The following is a 16,660-nucleotide window of genomic DNA, read 5'->3' as shown; positions in this document are numbered from 1 at the left end:
TATCGGTATGTTACTTGCCCGAGATTCGATCGTCGGTATCCCCATACCTCGTTCAATCTTGTTACCGGCAAGTCTCTTTACTCGTTCCGTAATGCATGATCCCGTGGCTAACTCATTAGTCACATAGAGCTCATTATGATGATGCATTACCGAGTGGGCCCAGAGATACCTCTCCGTCATACGGAGTGACAAATCCCAGTCTCGATTCGTGCCAACCCAACATACACTTTCGGAGATACCTGTAGTGCACCTTTATAGCCACCCAGTTACGTTGTGATCTTTGGTACACCCAAAGCATTCCTACGGTATCCGGGAGTTGCACAATCTCATGGTCTAAGGAAACGATACTTGACATTAGAAAAGCTCTTAGCTAACGAACTACACGATCTTGTGCTGTGCTTAGGATTGGGTCTTGTCCATCACATCATTATCCTAATGATGTGATCCCGTTATCAATGACATCCAATGTCCATGGTCAGGAAACCATAACCATCTATTGATCAATGAGCTAGTCAACTAGAGGCTTACTAGGGACATGTTGTGGTCTATGTATTCACACATGTATTACGGTTTCCAGTTAATACAATTATAGCATGAACAATAGACAATTATCATGAACAAGGAAATACAATAATAACCATTTTATTATTGCCTCTAGGGCATATTTCCAATAGTAATGTTGTCTTACTCGTGGTTGATTCCTCGAGCATACACCATTACATCTTATGGTCTGGCCAATACTATCACATTGTTCACATAATGGTGGAAGTCCAGTGATATGGAAATTCCGATGATTTGCTGTGGAGCCCATCAGCAGCATTTTGTCTCCGCCATGATTCATGTTGAACATCAACCTAGTGTTGGAAACTTTGTAAGCAATGACTTCGTGTTCCGTTCATGAAGCTTATGCTTGGATGGAAGAGGTGACTTCCTCTAATTTATGTGCATTTGGTGCAAGTTGTCGCCGTGAGTTCGAGAAAGATTGATTTCGCTTCCTCTGGAATCATCCCAAGTTAGTCACGCCTATGTGCGAAGTACTCTATGGTTTGATAGGTTGGCGCCTCCATTCCATATTTGTTTCCTAGCACATCAAGCCACTGATTGATTTGTTCAAGGAGAAGAAGCTCCTTCTTAAGAGCTAACCCGGGCTTATAAAAGGACTTTGATATCCTCGTTGATGGTTCCCACCTGAACTCGGTAGTGTTTCATTGTAAGACTACTATGTGGTCATGCTTGTCTGGGACAACGTGTACACATGTGTGTAGCAGACCCAGCTCGTGTTTTGCAGCTTGCTATCGTAATTCATTCCCGAGAATCTCGCAACATCATCTCGTCGATTTGTGTTGCAAATTTTCTTTTCCAGACATGATGTCTGAAATATTTCGTTACCAACCAGATCTGAATCTCAGGCAGATATGATGCTTGCAACTTTTCCAAGATCTATGATGTAGGTCCCGACAAGGTTGATGTTGGCCGACACACTAGCCGGAAGATCTATTATTGTAGCTTCTTGATTAAGCAATTTGACCAGCTTCTCCATGAGGATTTGGTTTGACCTATTCCACAAGTTGTTCCTTATGGATTCTTGTGCTTCCGAAGTCCGATCTTTTACTTGATATTCTAGATACCAAACCATATCTATAAATGGGTTACGCTAGCACATCAAGGAGAACATTAGAAGCGGAGTGCTAAATGTCTCTCAGTCGATCATCCAGATTTTGTTTCCTTGGCCTCGCTAAGGTAAAATCTGAGAAAGTGTTGTCCTGCTCTGCACCTGCATCCTCCATCGTTATTCATCATGGTAGTACGAGGTGTCACCAGGATCTTGGCATAGATGTTGGTAAAACCTTGATGAATATGGAAATGCTCAAGTTGTTGAAAGAACGCTCAGTCACTAGGTTATATCCTTGGTATCAACTGGAATGTGCCTTCCATTTGCCGAGTTGTTCTATAACCGAAGTTTCCTTTCCAAACTGAGTATGCCATCCTCTCGAATTCTTTCAAACGATCAATTGTGATTTGCCTCAGGCTGGTACGAAGAGTTTCAATGATCTATGGATCAAAAGTAATTCGGTTTGCCACTTAAGGTAATAATTCTACGAGTCACCTCTCCCAAGGTGCCCCGTTGTGGAATCATGGCAATCAATCTCCTCGCTACTTTGAAACCATGCACCATCCTACTCCAGCGTGGAATTGTTGCCTACCAAATTAAACCTTCGTCAATTGTTTCTTCCCTTCCTCTCGATGTGTGTTTTGTCTCTCAGCTCAAGAGATGTGTCAACATCTCGCTCCATGAGTTGATCTTGAGTTACCCGATCTTTGAGAAGATCGTTTCCTATGGAGTTTCTTCATATCGTCATTGTGTTGGATGAAGATCTCAAAAGCAAAGATGTCAAGATCAATTTGAAGCAATAAATCAACATCTTAGAGGAGGACAGTCGGATCGTGAAGACCGTGTTAGCTTGTGTCCCCTTTGTGTCCTTACCTCACGTCTTGAATCTCAGGACGAGATTCTTGTTTTGTGGGGGTGAGTTGTCACAGCCCTAGAATTTGCTTGCCATTAGTTGCCTTAAAGCATCCATGCATCATGTTAGTTTTTCAATTAAAGTTGAAATTGGGATGACAAACCCTAGCACCAAAATTAAATCAAATAGGTTCAATTTAAAAACATTTTCAAGAACCCAGAATGCTCTTTAGAAAAGTTCATCATTTTTGAATTGGTCTAGAACCTCTGACAAAAATGGTGCACACCTTTCTAGATCATTTTTGGATTTTTGAATTAAATCATAAGTATTTGCATTTGGACATTTAAATCCTATAAATAATTTTAAATGTCCAAATAATCTTGAAAGTATTTTAAGGTTGTTGGAAATAATCCAAACATATGCCGCAATCATTTTCAAGATTTTTCAAAACGAATTAGTATTTTTACTAATTCAAAACAGAATAAAAGTAATAGAAAACTGAAACAGAAATGGAAAAGAGAGAGAGAGAGAGAGAGAGAGAGAGAGAGAGGAAATACCTGGCGCTTACCTTCAGCCCAGAGGCCCAACACTGTGCAGCCCAGCAGCAGCCCAGCCCACCACAGCCGCCACCGTCTTCAAACTCCTGCCAGTAGGCATGAGGGCGTGTGCCCGACACGCGCGCGCACGCGTCGGCCACCTCCTCCCTGCCTGGCTGCTCCCTCGCATCCCTGGATGCCTCCTGCGTCGCCACGCAACGCCTCTGGTCTTCTCTCACCCTCCCCGTGCTCCTCCTCCCCTCTGTCTCTCTACCTTTCGCACGGTCCGAGCGCCACCGTCATCGCCGACAAGCACCACCGCGGCCACTGCCTCCCCATCGCCCCTGGACATGCCCAGGAGCATCGCCCCATCGCCCACACCCTCTCCGCTGAGTCAAGCAACGCCGGACGCCCCCGAACGCCGCCGACGCCGTCGTCTTCAACCTTCTACCCCCCAGATCGCTGGAGATGCCCCGTTGTCGTCCGGCCTTCCCCGAGCCCACTTTGACGGTCGTCGCAACCGCCATGAGCCACTGAATCTTCTCCCTCCCTCCGTTTTCCCTCTCGCACGCCGTAGCCGCCGTGCCACCCGGACGCGCCGCCACCTGCGCTCGCCGCCGACACGACTCCGGCGACCTTTTGGTCCGCTCATTGTGTCCAGCGCAGTCGCCGCTTCGCGCACGCCCTCCCTAGCGCGTTAGGTTCCCCGCCTGCACCCTGAAGCGCCTCCCGCGCTCACGCCCGAGCTCCGACTGTCGCGGCCGAGCTCCTTGCCGTCGCCACGGACCACCCCACGGCCAGGCACGGCCATGATCTGAAGTGCCTCGTCGCGCTGGTTTCGTAGAGCCCAAGAGCGCGAGCTCTCGTGGTCGGAATCGCCCGGCCGGCGAGCCGCCGTCGCACTGTGAGGTCACCAGCGAGTAACCCAGGCGACTGCTGACGTGGCACCTTCATTAGCTCTAATGACGGGGCTAACTAACCTCCCTAGCTCACTGACATAAGGGCCCCACGCGCTAATTAACCCTAGTTTATTCCTGCTTAGATTTAACTTAATCATGGTGGCCCCACGCGACAGTTTTGACCGAGCTGATGTGGCCGTTGACCGGGCCCACGGGTCAGTGACCCTGACCAGCACTGTATCACTGACCAGTGGGACCCATTGGTCAGGTTTGACCTGGTCAGCCTCGGTTGACTCGTTGACGTCATGCTTGCACAATGCTGACGCAGTAATTGATTTTCTGGATTTAAAATAATTCAGGAAATTTCTAAAAATAGCTAAAACTTCTAAAATTCATAGTAATTAATTTATAACTCCAATGGGAATAAGTTATATATGAAAAATGATCGGACAAATATGAGGAATCTGTTTATGCCATGATCATGCATGTTTGAGAAAGTTAACATCAGCAACTAGGTCAATTCATGATTATGGAATATTTGGTAAATAGCTTTGGAGTTGGAATTTGCTATAGACTTGAATTCCACTTCAATTAATATGACTTACTATTGCATTAGGTCAATTCAGTACCTTAACATGTCATGCCATCATTTTATTGTGCATTGCACTGAATGTGTTCTCTTTGTTTCCGGTGTTTGTCCCCTCTCAGTAGACGATGTTCCGACGATGAGTTCGATGACACCGATGAAGAACTATACTATACTTGTAATTTGTACGTGCTTTGCACGTTAGATTATTATGAGTAATCACAATACTAAATCATTTAAACAAAAACTAAATCACCTATCTTATGATAAAACTATCATGCAAATTTCAAAAGTACATTTGTGTTTTCGAGTGGGAACTCATGGAAACTTTTTTTTTGCTCTTCACGTAAAACAACAGTAGCACAATGAATTCCTATATGAAGAATGCTTTAGAAAAAGCATACCTTTTTTGAAGGGAAATGTTATTGTTATTGACATGCTTGTGAAATATTTTTAAAATTCAAATTCGAAATATAATCAAAATCAAAATTTTCTACAGGTTTTTCGAATATTTCTCTCAGCGACCAGCAATATTGCCATGTGTACACTCTTTACTTCATCTGCAAACAAAAATGTGTGCAGTCTTTTCTACAGCGCCCTACTTCTTTTGAGAAAGTTAAAAATGCTTCCATCCCTGTAGCACTCCGTGAGATGTAAATTGATCCTGTTGGCCTGCTAGCCTCTACATGCACCTGGTCTAGATAGTTCGAGCCTGTGCATGTAAATACTCGTGGTTGGAATATTTAATTCTTCACAGCAGCAGACCGCTATTGCTGCAGGCCAACAGCACGTCCGTGAAAACTCTGGAAGATCCAGATTGGTAGCGTTTTGGCACGCGTCCGTACAACGCGAATCCAGGAAACATGTGTCGTTGGATCAATCGAGTCTGGTATTGATAAACAGTGGAGATTCACCTGGTGTAACAAATCGACGGCTAAGGGTTTTGCTTCTAGAACACGATGAATGGGTATTCCATGTTCAAAAAATGATGTACTATAGTAGTAGAGATATATTTAGAAGTGACAGGCAAGCAAAAACCCCTTGTTCATTCCGATACAGTCTCACTCTCTCAATCCTGCTCTCTTTTACTGCATTAGGACAACATCGATTCAACTGTTACATGCTGCGGTAGTTGAACCCTTTCCTCTGCATGACCTGTCATTGCCACAGTAAATAGATCAAACCCACTAGCATGTGTAGGAGTTGTTTGAGCCCTGATGTGCCTACTCATTCATGCTTGTTTGTCATGCCTGCTATTGCTTAGAGTTGTGTCAGGTCTGATTCATCGGGAATGAATTGGAAAGTTGTGAACATGTCCTACTGTTGAGAGCTAAGTGTGTGAACACGATTTGGTAAAGGTAGCGGTCAGAGGCCATGTAGGAGTACATTGGTGGGTTTTCTCATTGCAGCCGTCCTCAGGAACTGAGTTCTGTGTTTATGATCCATGAACAGCTACTACCACACATTGGGTTCCGGTAACTCGGCCCCTCTCGACTTATTAATCAAACTGATCTCTGTCCAGGAGTTGCAACTAGTTTCTGGTGTTTGTAGGTAGTGTTAGTAGTCTACCAAGTGGCACCCGATACAGGTGGGCTTGGGACAGACTAGGACCAGTGGCAGGGTGTACCAAGTGGCACCCGGATGGTGGGCTTGGGAACCCTGCTCACATCGTTTGGGGCCGTGAGCGACACCCCGACCGGATCTCCTTGCGGATGGAACCCGAATAGGCGATAAACCTGGACTAGAGACTTGTGTGGTTAGTCAGGTTGTGGCCGACTCCCTCGCCAGGCTTCCGCTTGAAGGTTGCCGAGATACACGACGTGTACATGGTGGTAAGTGGCGAGAGCGTGTGTGAAGAAGTACACCCCTGCAGGGTTAACATCATCTATTCGAATAGCCGTGTCCGCGGAAAAGGACTTCTGGGTTGCCTGTACAGTTCATAGACAAGTGAAAGTGGATACTCTAAAATGCGCAAGATAAGCGTGAGTGCTATGGACGGCGTTCTCGTAGGGAGACGGGAGCGGGTCCATAGTGGTGTATTGATATGGTGAATATGTGGACTTGTGTGCGCCACCCCAAAAGAGTTACTTGCAGTCGTAGTTCAGGATAGCCACTGAGTCAAAGCTGGCTTGCTGCAGTTAAACTCCACCACCCCCTTTGTTGATACTGATGCATATGTAGATAGTTCTGATGTAAGTCTTGCTGGGTACATTTGTACTCACGTTTGCTTAATTTATGTTTTTGCAGAGAGACTTCAGTCTCGCTAGTAGTTCCGCGTGGACTTCGACGTTTAGCTTGTTACCTCAGCTACGATCTTGTACCCCCGGGAGGGTCTTGTAGATAGTCAGGCTTCTCAGCCTTTTTCATTTGTAGTTGTCTGTACTCAGACATGCTTAAGCTTCCGCTTGTGCTATTGCTTGTATGACTTGAATGCTGGGTCATGAGACCCATGTTTGTAATATCTGACTCTTGGGAGCCTTATGAATAAATACTATTAGTCGTATAGTCTTGTTGTGGTGCCATGTTGTATTTGCACATATCGAGCATATTGTGTGTACGATTGAAATGCCTGGTATGTGTGGTATCCGACAACCTAGTTGTCTATCTTTGGTAGCCTCTCTTATGGGGAAATGTAGTCTGGTGCTTCCACTGAGCCATGGTAGTCTGCTACAGCCCGGTTTACCGGAGTCCTGCTAGCCCAACACTACTGCTCTGGAACGCTTAGACTGGCCGGCATGTGATTCACATCGTTCCTGTGTCTGTCCCTTCGGGGAAATGTCACGCGGTGACTTCCGGAGTCCTACTAGCCTGCTACAGCCCGGATTCCCGGAGTCCTGTTAGCCCAGTTGCTACAGCCCGGATTCACACGCTGATGACCGACATGCTCGATGTTGTTTCATGTATGCCTGTCCCCATAAGTTGGTGCCACTTTGGGTTCACGACTAGTCATGTAGGCCTGGGTTCTCTGTCATATGGATGCTAGCGACACTATCATATACGTGAGCCAAAAGACGCAAACGGTCCCGGGCTAGGTAAGGTGACACCCGTGGGAATACCGTGCGTGAGGCCGCAAAGTGGTGTGAGGTGTTACATGCTAGATCGGTGTGACTTAGAATCGGGGTCCTGACACTCCCTGACCCGGAACCTATCCCTTGATCGAAGAAGAAGAACTCCAAAAGAAATCAAGCATCGCTCTCACTTCAGATCATCGTGTTACCTGTACCTGCAACTGTTGTTGTAGTAATCTGTGAGCCACGAAGACTCAGCAATCCCATTACCATGGGTATCAAGACAAGCAAAGCTTAATGGGTATGGAATGGATAAGTGGTGAGGTTGCAGCAAGGGACTAAGCAATGTATGGTGGCTAACTTACGAGTACAAGAATAAGATGAGAAACTACGCAACGGTCGCAAACTAGTAATGATCCAGAAGTGATCCTGAACTACTTACGTTCAAACATAACCCCACGGTCGCAAAAGAGAGGTCACGGTTACACACGCGGTTGGTGTATTTTAATTCGGATCTGGTGTCAAGTTCTCTACAACCGGATATTTAAAACTCCCATCTTCCACCACTACAAAAAATACACTTCGTGATGATATGTGTCTGTCATAGTAGGTCACGTTTTCTGTCATGCATGTACATCCATGAAGATTTTATGACAAAATCAAGATAGTCATACCTGTGCTGTCGTAGAAGTGTTCCATGACATTACCAAAATTATCATCACGGAAGTGTCCACTTCCATGACGATAAATCGCGCGTCATAGAAGTGCTTTCTTCAAGGGTGACCAACACATGGCATCCACCGTAACGTGTCGCCGTTAAGCTATCGGGTTCCGGTTTGGATCCGGTAACCCGTTAACAGCCCCAACCAATGGCAATTTTCCACGTGTAAAATTCTCATTCGCCAACGAACCATGTGTCGGCTCAGCGTTGGGACAGATGTCAACCGTCCATTTGACAAGGATCGCCAATGAAACGTTGACACGTGGGACGGCCCAATAGAGGCCCATATAGGTCTAAAAGCCGGCCCAGGAATAGGCCCACAAGATTTCGTCAGATCTAATGGGCCGGCCCGTTAACAGCCTAACATTTTCTCGACCAAATTATAGCCCACATCAGATACATGCCGTTAAATGACTGCAATATTCTCGGCCCAGTTTACGGCCCATGTCAGATCTGGCCCGTTAACAACCTGCAATAGTATGGGCCAAATTACGGTCCACACCTGATCCGGCCTATTAACTGACTTTTATTTCTTGGCCCAAATTACAGCCCATAATAGATACGGCCCTTTTAATAGCTATTGTGCCATTAGGCCCTATTGGTGGCCTGATTTGCTCTTCGGCCTCTTAATTGCCCGTTTAATAGTTCGGCCCGATACCAGTTTCGTCCTGTCAGCGGCCCTGTCTATATATGGGCCTCTTTCGGCCCAGTTTCACTTTCGGCCATTTAAAGGCCCGAGTTGCACCTGGGCCTAATTATGGTCCGTAGTTACTTTTGGCCTCTTAACGGCCCGTAGTCTTCGTGGATACATTCTAGCCCAAACTGCCTATAGGCCCATTAAAGGCCCTTGAGAGCGTTGGGCCTAATTTAAGCCCGTTATATATCAGCCTGCTTCCCGCCCGTCATGTAATTGGGTCAGCCAAGGCCCAAAAACATTTTAATCTGTTAAAAGCGTATTTAATTTTCGGGCCCAATTAAGGCAAGCGGTTTACTCGGCCTTTTAAAGGCCCGAAACTATTAGTGGGCTAGATTAAGACTAGACCAAACTAGTGGCCCAAGATGATTGTAGGCCCACGGTTCGGCCCGTACTAGCGATTGGCAACCAGCCAGTTTGAGTATAGAAATTACTATTTTATAAACCTAACCTATTGGCTTGTTGGACACTGATCGAATATTACGACCTTTTCTCAGAGCAACGACAACAGAAACAGAAAACAAATTACAACATCATGACAATGAATAAACCTAGACTATACAACAAAGAAATTACATCATATTACATCCCCTCGGCATCAAAGTTCGCCACTAGTGATAATAAAGGGCAACCAGATAGCAGATTACATAAACTGGGCAGGTTGCCACCAGTGGAAGTTAACAGGCGGACAAAATAATAGACAGAACCGACAACACTTCAAAATAGTTCAAGAATGGTTAGCCCGACCCAGGAGCTGCAGCATAAGCAGCTTAGCAACCTGATGAGACTGCCCTTCTTTGGCGCTCATATCCACCAACTTAAGCTGCATAGCACCAATAAACGTCATGTACTTATGGTAATCTTGCATAGAGATTGGAGTTCCAGTCGGATTTGAGCAGAAGCATGTATTTCCGCTTGAATTTCAGACTGAAGAAGTCGATTTGATTCAGGCGGCGACTTCATCGAGCTTCTATCACCGAGTAAGTTTGACACTACATCAAGATGTGACTTCGTGGTTGTATCCCTACCCTCAAGATGTGTTGCCTTCTCCTCTGGAATATGTGTTAGAGGGACAAACAATGGGTTCGTCTCACTATCATTGGCAGTTCTTCCTAGCAGCAGCGATGTCACCCTGAAAGAGAAATAGTAGGTAGATAACATGTTTTGCATGTATAAACATCAGCGTTGTCAATTCATCTCATTTCTTTGTCAGTAATAAAGAGACACGGTTTAAAATGGCATTAACATAATAGGCATTGTTCATAGTTAAGACGGCAGGAAATGGCATTGTGCAGGAGCGGCCAGCTTCACCAGACCGTTGTTCATAGTTTGAAGGCTCGTGGAGGACAAACTTACATTAGTAGTGAGGACAGGCTCTATAGAACCCTTGTCCATATTGATGGGGGGGGCAATTCAAGAAGTTTACCGCACACTCTTCTTGAAGAGCATTGCCTTTATTATACATTTTGTTAAGAGTAAATATAGATGTGAAAATATAGGAACAAATGGTGATTATTTAACTTAATATGCAGAGTACAAATGTAAATACAGCATACAAGCAGAAGGCACTCACAAGAGTAATGCAGAGCTAAACTTCTTCAGTAACATTGGTTTTATTCAATATTTTGGCAAGAGTAAATGTAGATCTGATGTGTAGAAAAATGGAGGTCAAGGGAAAATAAGCTGCAAAGTGTTCATGAAGAACTAGCTGAAAAATATAACTACAGTGATGAAGGACAACATATACTTACAAGAACAATGCAGAACTAAATTTCTTCATAAGCATTGGGCTTATTCTACATTAATTTAAGCATTAATATAGATCTGTTAATTTGGAGTGAACAGTGGATAAGCAAGCTATAGTGCACAATGATGTCACATAATCCACCAGGTATGAATGTAAGGACATCGATAGGACAATAGGTACTCACAAGAGCAAAGCAGCTACCAGCATAGCTGCGATATCCTAGGTTCTGCGGCACTGGTTCTATCGCCAATATATGTCGGGTGCTATGTGATTTCTCTGGTAGCACCACCTTTTTCAAGGACTTTGCTTGTACTCCTTCTAGTTCTGCAATCACCCTCTTCCTTTTGGATGTCTGAAACACAAGAACAACATTTGAATGTAAAAACATGGTATGACGACAAATGGAATAGGTGTTGATAATGGATGGGCATGGCATCTTCACATATATCATGAGTAAACTAAGAAGATGGCGGTGCAATGAAGCAAAAGAAATGCAAGACACCTTATGCAAGATATGTGCAACCAATAAAACTTTGCCAAATTAGAACATGCACCTTATTGGGTGAACAAGATAGGTCATCTGCCTTTGACTCCTTGAGCTCAGAATAGTCATTAGGATCATATTCTGAATGTGAATCTATAGGTCGGCAGCATGTGGGTTTCACACTAGTAGAAAAAGGGGCTTTTGTCCCGGTTGGTAAGGCCCTTTAGTCCCGGTTTTTGAACCGGGACTAAAGGGTCGTTACTAATGCCTCTCCCCATTAGTCCCGGTTCTTACACGAACCGGGACTAAAGGCCGCGGCCACGTGGAGCTCCACCTTTAGTCCTGGTTGGTAACACCAACCGGGAGTAAAGAAATTTTATGATTTTTTTTTAATTTTTTTTTTCAAATTTCTGAATTATTTTAACCTCTAATCTCTAATCATCACCCCTCATGACTGCTCAATTTATCCTCTAATCTCTAATCACCCCTCATCATTCCAAATCATCTAACTTTCCGAACGGTCACCCATCCTCCCACTCCCCCAGCCTGAGCACGCTTAACTTCCGGGTTCTATTCTCCCTCATTTCCAAGTCTGCACTTGTTGTTTTCCTGACAATAGTAAGATGTCAATCCTATTAACCCTCAGGAATTTTGCTTGAGCATGAAGTGACACATTTCACTGTTTGAGTTTGAAACTATTGTTTTAAAAAACAATAATTATTTAGTAACATTAATATTTCTTGCATAATTAGTTTGACCACAGTTTGACCACAGTTTGACCAGATTTGACCAAAATTCAAAATAACTGAAATAATTATTTAGTAACACTAATATTCTAGAATAATTAGTTTGACCATTGTTTGACCACAGTTTGAATTTTTTTTGATTTTTTCCACTCTAGATCTTAAAAGCCCCGTAACTTTTTTTCTGTTACGTTTTTGAGGATTTTCAAAATGTTTAACGGGGTTCCCCCCGTTAAATTCGGATGTAACTTTTCGAGTAGATGATTTTTCATATAAAAAACTTTTTCATCCGAGTTCGTATGCAAAAGTTATGCCCATTTTACAAATTCCACAGAGATTTTGCAAATAAAGTAGAAATTCATATTTGTTAATTTTCCCAACAACTAGACCACATATCACATGGGAAACTTATTTTATTTTATTTTTTGACATTTCCATCATTTTCTTTTGTTATTTCTAAAACTGAAAAGGCGGTCCACAGGGGGGGGGTAGAGTTTGAAAATGGGACCTTTAGTACCGGTTCGTGCCATGAACCGGTACTAATGCCTCAAAGCCCATTAGTACCAACCGGGACTAATGGGCATCGCACCCTTTAGTCCCGGTTCGTGGCACCAACCAGGACTAAAGGGCCCAGGTGAACCGGGACTAATGCCTTAGCCGCACGAACCGGGACGAATGCTCACATTAGTCCCGGTTCGTGACTGAATCGGGACTAATGTGAATACCGCCCTGTGACCAAAGCCCTGTTTTCTACTAGTGTCATTGCATCCACAATGGACCTCAATCCCTTGATGCCAAGTTTGTTACCCATTGAACTGTTCTGCAATATTCTTCTGATGTGCGCATTCTTATATTCATTGTGATTACGTACAATATCTGTAAAGCATGAAAACACAAATAGTAGTGAGATTATCTTGGTAATGCAGAGGATATTGTAATATAATAGAGGCTCCCTGTAAACCCTTGTGTGCTATCACTGGATTCTGATGAGAGAGCCCATGTGTGCTCTAATATGGTGAGTAGATTAATATAATCTGGCACAACTACACAAAAAATAGGCTCCCTGTTGGGGGCCCCAGATGTAAGGATAGTTGGCAGATGTTAGGTTCATAATATAGCGTATAGAAAGTTTATTTCCAAACCATGATAATGAGAGTGCAGAGCCAGTAGGCAGATCGTAGTGTAGATAATAGGGTACACCATAACCACCATAAATAAATCGGGAAAGCGGAACTCGCTGGAAAACATAGGGTTTTGCCGCTACTAATATGCAGCCTATCGATCACCTACATGCCAGCTCTATTCATCTGAAGGCGCACAGCTGTTACTATCAGTTTAGTCTATCAAAGACCACGTTGCTCCACCATTTCCGGGGTATTATGGCAGACCAACTCGAAGTGTGAAACATTTAGCAGAACAGGCCCAATAGAGCTATCAACTGCAGTTGTCCCTGCTCCCCTTCCTGCAATTCCATGATGTCTCTCTATATGTGGCCACATGCATTTGGAAACTCAATTGGGAGCATTAGCTAACCAATTAAATGTGTGTCTGATAGCTAATGTCAGTATCATATCACATTTGTACTTGAAGAACCTTAGGACATATGATTGGTGTGTTGTTTAGCTTCAAGAGTGGACTGCTGCTAGTGCGACACAAAGCAGCTGCACAGATCATAGTGTAGATATAACGGGAAAACCATAAGCATCAGGAGTAAAATCAGCAAAGTTGAACTTGCTGGAATATATGCTAGTATTGCCGGTACGGCTAGAAAGGCTTCGGTTACCAGCTCTCTTCAACTGAAGGTGCGGTACTGTTAATATCAGTGTAACTCTCAAAGGCGACACAGCTCCCTGCATTTCCTTGCTAATCTTATAGGATTCAAGTGTGCAGGCCATTAGAATTCCTATTCCTATGTTTACAAAATCCTACGAATCAAAGAGGCCCGAAGAGTTCAAAGTGTCCATCACAACCGATCGTATAGACCTCTACACTGCAAATGTCCCAACTCATCTTCACTACAAGGAACATACTATACTCTATCATACTCCCTCCATTCCAAAATATAAGTCTTTGTAGAGATTTCCACTATGGATCACATACAGATGTATGCAGATACATTTTAGAGTGTAGATTCACTCATTTTTCTCCATATGTAGTCCATGGTGGAATCTATACAAAGACTTGTATTTAGGAACGGAGAGAGTACTTATTAAAGAAGAACGGAAGGGGAACATGCTAAAGAAGAGCAAGCAGATTTTGGATAATAAACTGTTTGTTGTGCAGTGCCCACACATGATGAACCAGAGCGCATTAAGAATGCAACTCCCTACTGTCTCTCTATATGTGGTGCACGTGCTTTTCGAAAGTAAAGTAGGAACATTAGCTCACCAATTAAACATTATATGTTTTAATAATATCAGCATCATATCAGATTCGTATTTGAGCAACAAGTTTGGAATTATGAGTGGCACGTTGTATAGCTTGATGGATTCAGGAGCAGTGCTAAGCAGCTATGATGATGGTACTGAATATAAAGGCATGTCTGCATGCAAGTCGCGTGACTTTTGTCATTTGGGTCAGTCGACCAGTTCAGGCGGTTGGATGAAGATCCTACGTCTCCTAACCCTTCTTCCTCGTCTCATATTCTTCCCATAAAGAACACCGCACGGGCCGCCGGCCGAACCACCGGCCCTGACCCCCCCCCCCCGCCCTCCACTGAACCGTCCCCACCGCCTGTGTTCCTCTGCCACCCCCACCCCCGCCCGCACCCGCGTCGAGTTTTCTTCGTTCGGCGAGGCTCCACCACCACCCCCACAACCACCGTCCCCACCCGAGCCCCTTCCTTCACACCAGCAAACTCCGGGGAGCTCTCAAAAATCAACTGACCCAATTTTGAAATTTAGTCTACTGTCATTTAACTAGTGTGGAATATAAAAGGGAAAACCATAAGCATTGCGAGTATAGTGTTGAGCGTGCCATGGCGGATCTGAAGGTGCAAACCGGACAAAGGCAACTTTGCAACCAATGTTTGCCTTCAACTAACATGTAAGTGAGGGACAAGAAATCAGAGTAAAGCAGTGGCGATCTATTTTCTAGCTGCGATAAATAAGTTGAGCAGATACGAAAGAGTACCGCCTCTGGTGCGGCACCGTCACTACAAAAAAAGACACATCCGTGACATTTTGGGCCGAATGAATTTTTTTTCTGTCATACATATGACACTTCTATGACGATAATTGTGAAAAAACCCGGTATCATCATAGATGTGGTGGGCTCCTACTTCTATGACAAAAAATCATGACAGAAAATGGGCTTTTCGCCCTGGGCGGGCCGGAGACGCAGCTGCATGACATTCTTTGGGCCGTCCATGACGGAAAAAACCGTGGTAGAAGCGAGGGCGAGGAAAATTTGGGGGAGTTCCCGGTTACGGTGGGAGGTCGGGGCCGAGCGATGCGCGTTTCTCTCGTACACGTACGCGCGTGTGTGCGAGGCGTTGGCTCTAACTGAACCCGGGCGAGGCGTTGGGCTCTAACTGAACCCGAGCGATTGCACTGCAGGCTACGCGTTACTGAACCCGAGCGATCGATCGATGGCTGTTAACTGAACCCGATCGAGCGATTCCTTCGCTACTGCTGCTAACTGAAGCCGATCGATGCTGCCTCTGGGATGAACAGTGAGCGTTGCGGGGGGGTTGGATGAACAGTGAGCGGTGGCGTTGCCTCTGGATGAACAGGACCCCGTGGTGTGGTGGAGGGCTGGATGAACAGTAGATGGTGGAGGGGTGCCCGTGGAGGGGTGGTTGAATAGGACCCCGTGGTGTGGAGGGCTGGATGAACAGTAGACGGAGGGTGGGAGGGGTGCTTGAACAGTAGCCGGTGGAGTAGCGCGCGGTGGAGGCTGGATGAACAGGAGCCCGTGGAGGCTGGAGGAGGTCGACGGTAGCCCGTGGAGGCTGGAGGAGGTCGACGGTGGAGATGAACAGTATCCCGTGGAGTCCCGTTTTGCGGTACGCCACACCCTCCCGATGAACAGGACCCCCGTTTCGACCGTAGAAGGTCCGTTTCGTCCGTTTTGCGATACGCCACACCCCCCGATCAACAGGACCCCCTTTTCGACCGTAGGAGGTCCGTTTCGTCCGTTTTGCGGTATGCCACACCCCTCCCGATCAACAGGACCCTCGTTTCGGCCGTAGGAGGTCCGTTTCCTCCATTTTGCAGTACGCCACACCCCTCCCGATCAACAGGACCCCGTTCCGAACGTAGGAGGTCCGTTTCCTCCGTTGTGCGGTACGCCAGGCCTCGTTTCCATCGCCTGTTCCGTCCAAGCCCTCCCGATGAACACGACCACGCATTCCGTTCCGACCCAGCCGGTTGGCTCCCACGCGTTCTGTTGCCTCCCGATGAACACGACGCATTCCGTTGCCTCCCCATGAACACGACGCATTCCGTTGCCTCCCCATGAACACGACGACGACGCTGTTTCTCCGTTCCGACCCAGCCATGTCAACGAGCCCTCGCCGTACGTATGCGCGAGTAGGCGTTCGAGACCCCGCCCGTATGTACACATACGTGGCCGTATTTTCTTTCTTGCACCCTGGCCGCTGTACGTACGTGTACATGCTACGTGCGCGCCTCTACTACGACACGTGCGCGCCTCTACATCCACCAGTATATATGTACGTACACGTTCGCGACCAGAATGACAACGCTACGTACGCTTCGACCAGGTGGGTCCCGACTGTCAGGCACTTCCTTGCGTGCGAAGATGTAGCTGGTGG

Source organism: Triticum aestivum, chromosome 7D (assembly GCF_018294505.1).
Source record: "Triticum aestivum cultivar Chinese Spring chromosome 7D, IWGSC CS RefSeq v2.1, whole genome shotgun sequence".
Classification (NCBI taxonomy): Eukaryota; Viridiplantae; Streptophyta; class Magnoliopsida; order Poales; family Poaceae; genus Triticum; species Triticum aestivum.
The sequence above is the reverse complement of the archived record's forward strand: the minus strand, read 5'-3'. Positions refer to the sequence as shown.